Below are 5,772 nucleotides of genomic sequence, written 5' to 3'. Positions count from 1 at the left end.
GAAAAAGATGTTGTTTCCACTTAAATTGTATCGTTAAGGGTGAAAACAAAATATGTTCTTCAACGACAAATTGTCGCTGACTTGAGTCAACGACATTTGTTTCGCTTTGGTTCATGATGATGTTCTATTTTTTGGAACGACTAAATTTTCACTCATCTGATTGTTTCTGTACAACCATTTTTTAACAGTGTATGTCGTGTCCGCACTAAACTTTGTTGCGGACCACTAAATTTTAGGCGATGTGAAAGGGTAAGAGAACAATAGTATTGTCCGCGTTTGTAATGTGCAATGACTGCACAATTTGACGCCGGTAAAATGGCACTCATTTGACTGCGTCACCGGGTGTGTTATAGACTACGTTCGGTTTTTCAGAGAGTAGGGGCAAAGTAAGGCCCTTTTCCTACCTCCCAGGCGGCTATTTAAGACTCACTGCACCCCGCCCCTCCTCTTCATCCGCACGCACCCGCAGTGTTCACCTCATCAGCAAGTTGAGCGTTTGCGCGCGGCGCTGCTGTCACCGAGGACAGGCAGGCAGGCCGGGTCAGCGCTTCCAAGATGCACTGTTAAAAATAAATCGCAAAATCCAGAGAATGCGTTCAAAAGCTTCTTCGGAAAATATTTTTTGGTACTGGTGGAAAATAAAACCAAAGTTGGGGTCCATTGAAACAATGTCGAATACGAAAAATAATCTTTGATCTTGTTTCATACTACAAGAACTCAAACGATAGGTCTACAGTCAAAGGGGATGTCTGTGTCGTCAAAAACGCCCTCGGAAACATAAGAAACCCCGCCGAATTCGAAGCCGAAATTGCTCGAATAGGTAGTTTTGTCGGTTTGGTGGTCAATAAGGGTTTCGGAAGGAGCGCCTGCGAGAAGGGCGGATAGGCAACCACGCACAGAGGTGCGTGGCGGGCGTGCCTATCCCCAAGTTCGCAGGCGCTACGCAGATGACTCGCAGGCGATTCGCGGGCAACCTCAATGTGCCTTGTTCAAGTGCCTCGATCGCGACACACAAACACACTCACACAGAATGCATCTCATCTCTTCTCGCGCCTGCCCCTGCCCGTCTTTCCACTGCGTAACAGCTTGCCGGCGACAGGCACAACAAGTGTCACGTGTCATCGGCACATGGTGACGGGCGGCAGGGAGGGGGTGGAATCAGCAGGCTGAATCCGAGTGCTGTTGCCCTGTCTCTCTCGCACCCTCACGGTACGCCCCTTGAGCGCAAGAGAGGCAGAGCGACGAAAACGACTCTCGGCATCCTTCCGCTGCATGACGGACTCGGCCGTGGCCTTTGCCTACTACTCCCGGCGTGTGTCGCGTACACAAGGAAGGCCTCAACGCTCAAGGCGGGTCGGTCCGAAACAAGGGACAGCACGACACGGCGCAAAGCAACTCGATGGGAGAGGGACAGAGAGAGAGAAGGGTGTGGAGGGTGGGGGGGGAGATGGAATTTATGTACGTATTAGATCCAAATTGATTGGCACTAAGAAAATGATACGGTAGATGGGAAAAGAGAGAGAAAGAGATACGGGGTGAAGAGAGAGACGGAGAGAAGAGGGAGAGAGAGAGAGAGAGAGAGAGGGGGGCTAATGAAATCAGTGCGCCGGCTTTACCTGCGCGATGGGTCCCCGCTGTCTGGCCCTCCATGGCGCCGGGCGCGCGGCCGGGGTTTGAGTTAGGGCTCAAGGCGAGGCTTAGACCATCGGGGCTCAAACGGGACGGGGCTCGTGCTCATGTCCTGTACGCTTAACATTTCACAGGTAACAGGCAAAACAAACCAATTGCAACGCGTCTTCGGCACATCGTGACGGGCGGCAGGGAGGGGGTATAATCAGCAGGCTGAATCCGAGTGCTGTTGCCCTGTCTCTCTCGCACCCTCACGGTACGCACCATGAGTGCAAGGGAGACGAAGCGACGTAAACGACTTTCGGCATCCATCTGCTGCATGAAGGACTCGGCCGAGGCCTTTGCCTACTGCTCCCGGCGCTCGGTGAGCCGCGTACACAAGGAAGGCCTTAACGCTCAAGGCGGGTCGGTCCGAAACAGTGGACGTGGACAGCACTCCGGACAGCATGACATGCATGGCGCACAGCAACGCGATGGGAGAGGGGCAGAGGAGGGGGGGAAGATTGGAATTTATAACCATATTAGCGACCCATAATGATAGGCACCTAAAATGGAACAGAACAGGGAGAGAAAGAGGGGGAGGAGAAACACACACACAGAGAGAGAGAGAGAGAGAGAGAGAGAGAGGAGAGAGAGAGAGAGAGAGAGAAAGTAAGAGAGAGGAATGAAAGAGAGAGACGAAAGCCGAAAGAGAGAGACGAGAGAGAGAGAGAGAGAGAGAGAGAGAGAGAGAGAGAGAAACAGAGGCAGAGAGAGAGAGAGAAGAGAAACAAGGGCGGATCCAGGACGGGTTCAGGGGGGGGCGACGTCGTGAAAGTTGCCTACCTACAGGGGTTATGTGCGACTTTTTGCCTACCTTTCAGGCGTCTTCGCCGCCTTCAGGGGGGGGCGACGCCCCCATCGCCCCCCCCTTGGATCCGCGCCTGGAGAGAAACAGAGGCAGAGAGAGAGAGAGAGAGAGAAACAGAGGCAGAGAGGCGAAAGAGAGAGAGAAAAACAGAGGCAGAGAGGCGAAAGAGAGCGAGGAAAGGGGGGCAGAGAAAAGGACATAGAGAGGAGAGAGGGAGAGAGAGTGCGAGAGAGAAGCTAATGAAATCAGTGCGCCGGCCTTACCTGCGCGAAGGGCGCCCCGCCGTCTGGCCGTCCATGGCAGCGGGCGGTGCCGGGCGGCGCGTGGCGGCGCTGCGCTTGCCGCGGCGAGCTGGTCGATGACGCGTTGCCTAGCAGCCGGCCACAGCGGCCAAGCTTCCGCTGCCCCGCTGCCGCCGCGCGGAGCAGACGGGCGGGCCGCCACCTCCTGGCTCGCCTGGCCGCCCAGCCGCGAGCTGGCCTCACGCTGTCGTCTGCTGAGCTTGACAGACAGCTGGAGCCCGCAGCGCCCAGCGGCGGTCCTGTGTCGGCGAAAGGGCAACCTAACCTCACTTTGCCTTGCAAGCTACCGCACTAGGGGGCCCCACTCGAAAATTCACTGTAGGCGCTAAAGATGTCATGCTCAATTTTCTTCGGAACGACAGGGCTATTTTTACAGGGAGATGAGCTTTTTGTAGGAATTTCACCGGGAAAACTGCACATATTTCTTTATTTCTGAGCTACGTTACGTACAAATTTGAACGAAATTTTCATCTGCCTTAAAAACTGCGTCGTCTCTTACGAAATGGGCACAAAATCGTTTAGCGCTTATACAGATCGTTTCACAATGATTAACTTGGTATTTTTTCGTGCAAAACTAGAAATAAAATTGAGCTTACACGTGTTATGCACAAATTTGTCTGTTTTATGCTCTCATCCTCTCCAGTAACTTTGGTACTTAACCATTAACAGGCTCATGAAGCCAGAAACTTAATGATGAAAACGTTAGTTATGGCAGAAGGTTGGTTGATAACCTATTTTGCCCCAACTCACAGGCGTGCCGGAGGGGTATTGTGGCAGCGCCTCCACTTGGCGCACACAATGGGCTTCCGAGGCCGAACTCTTCGACAAGGAAGCACAAAAGCCGCAGCTCCTCTCCGCGGTTCTCGGACTTTTCTAATTTTGTCGGATCACGGCAAGGAATCTGCGCGGGGGCCGCTACAGCGAGACGAACTGAGCTCCACAACGGTGGGTGGCGGTGCGTGGCGCGTATCGACCGCTTTGTTCGGCGCGAGGCCGCGGCTGCGCTGCGCAGCGTGCTCGGCTCCGCGTGCGTGCGTGCGTGCGGGCCGCGCGGCGCGGCCGGTCCGGCGCGAGGATCGCTCCTGACTGTGCGGCCGTCTGCACGCGTCGGGCCCGACCGAGCGCAACAACGGTCCTTCCAGCACACTGCTTCTCCGAGTCTGCCTCACTCCCGGGGCGCCTCGTCGAGGTGCGAGAGAGACAGAAAACGACTCTCGGGCTCAGTCCGCAGGACGGCGCGTCTGGGCCGTTGCCCAACTCGGCCCCCCTTCCCTCTCCTTCCCCCTCCCCTTTCTCCTGCCGCACCCCTCTCCTTCCCCCCTCTCCCCTGCCGCCTGTTCCCCGCCGCGCCGTGCCGCCGCTGGAAACACAGCGTCCTTCCAGGCGGCTCGTCGTCCTCGCACGTGTTCGCGTCAAGCAATGGGCAAGTTTGCAATGGGCGACGCCACGCCGTGGCGCGTGCACGCACGGCGGCTCCAGACCAAGGGGAAATAACTGAAGCCAAATTTGTTCACCGAAATTCGTCAAACTTGCAAAATTCACTAAAATTCATTAAAATCCATCAAAATTTGATTGTAATTCATCAAAGTCAGTTTGAAATCCATCGGATTTTGACTGGAATCCGTCAAATTTTGACTAAAATTCATCGAATTTCGATTCAAATTCATCGGATTTCGGGGATGGCTCAGTAAATACACGCACACCTGATCCAAATTATTTCCCCATTAATTGCATAAATTATGATTAATTGTGAATTATGTAAAATTATTACAAATTATTGGTAATTATTCCAAAAAAATTAAAATAATCAAAATAAAATTGAAATTGTTCGGAAGGACGATCATGCTCCGTAGCGACGCCCGAGCAGCGGCAAGCTTATGTTGATTTGGGTTGTGTCGAGCAGGACGATCACCGACGTGGATTTCAAGTCATCGACACGAGGCTAATCGCACCTGGTATGACAAATTAAGTGCTGCTCTGAAATCCACGGTATGAGAATTTACGCAACCGCAACATCTGTCGTCTGCTAGCGGACTTCACCGCTACAAACACCACGAACCATCACTATCTATTAGGAAAATTGACAAGCATCCAATATTTCCATAACGGTGCATTACACATTCAAACGAACGTGACAGTACATGGGTGTCACATTCGTTTGGATGTGACACGACATGTGTACTTGGGTACCATGTGTCACATACGTTTTAATGTGACAGTTTGACAGCTGATTGCATGTTACACCCGAAGTAATGTGACAAAGCGGTGCGGTGTGTCACATTCGTTTGAATGTTGATTTTCACCGTTTGTCACGCTCAAACTAACATCGCCGTTTTCACGTGAAAACAAACGTGACGTCACATTCCTTGGCTACCAGTGCCGTTATGGAAATATTGAATGCTTATCAATTTTCCAAAGAGGAAGTGATGGTTTGTGGTGTTTGTAGCGGTGAAGTCCGCTAGCAGACGACAGATGTTGTGGTTGCGTAAATTCTCAAATCGACTAACGTAGCCTCAACCGTGGATTTCAGAGCAGCACTTAATTTGTCATACCAGGCCATTAGCCTCGTGTAAATGAGTTGAATAAATCCACGTCTGTGATCATCCAGCTTGACACAACCCAAAGCCACCTAAGCTTGCCGCAGCTCGGGCGTCGCTACGGAGCATGATCGTCCTTCCGGACAATTTCAATTTTATTTTCATTATTTTAATTTTTTTGGAATAATTACCAATAATTTATATTAATTTTACATAATTCACAATTAATCATAATTAATTCAATTAATGGGGAAATAATTTGGATCAGTTGTGCGTGTATTTACTGAGGCCATCTCCGGATTTCGACTCAAATTCGTCGAATTTTAACTCAAATTCATTGGATTTGTACACCGAAATTAACAGTGATTCCCCCTTGCTTCAGACGGCCGTGAAAGTAGCCGAATTCAAACACGTGGACGAGGGGGGTGGATTTTACGTCCACATTATGTATTTT

General features: G+C 51.5%; 1 protein-coding gene across 1 annotated transcript in view; it reads right to left on the bottom strand.

Moving 5' to 3' along the window:
- LOC117650862 overlaps positions 1-3,789 on the bottom strand; it is a 33,503-nt gene extending 29,714 nt beyond the window's left edge. The window contains exon 1 of the mRNA XM_034394479.1: positions 3,532-3,789. The gene's annotated coding sequence lies outside the window, so the exon portion shown is untranslated. The remainder of the gene's footprint in view (positions 1-3,531) is intronic.
- Between the last annotated feature and the right edge of the window lie 1,983 nt (positions 3,790-5,772).

Source organism: Thrips palmi, unplaced genomic scaffold (genome assembly GCF_012932325.1).
Source record: "Thrips palmi isolate BJ-2018 unplaced genomic scaffold, TpBJ-2018v1 HiC_scaffold_5, whole genome shotgun sequence".
Lineage (NCBI taxonomy): Eukaryota > Metazoa > Arthropoda > Insecta > Thysanoptera > Thripidae > Thrips > Thrips palmi.
The sequence above is the reverse complement of the archived record's forward strand: the minus strand, read 5'-3'. Positions and strand labels throughout refer to the sequence as shown.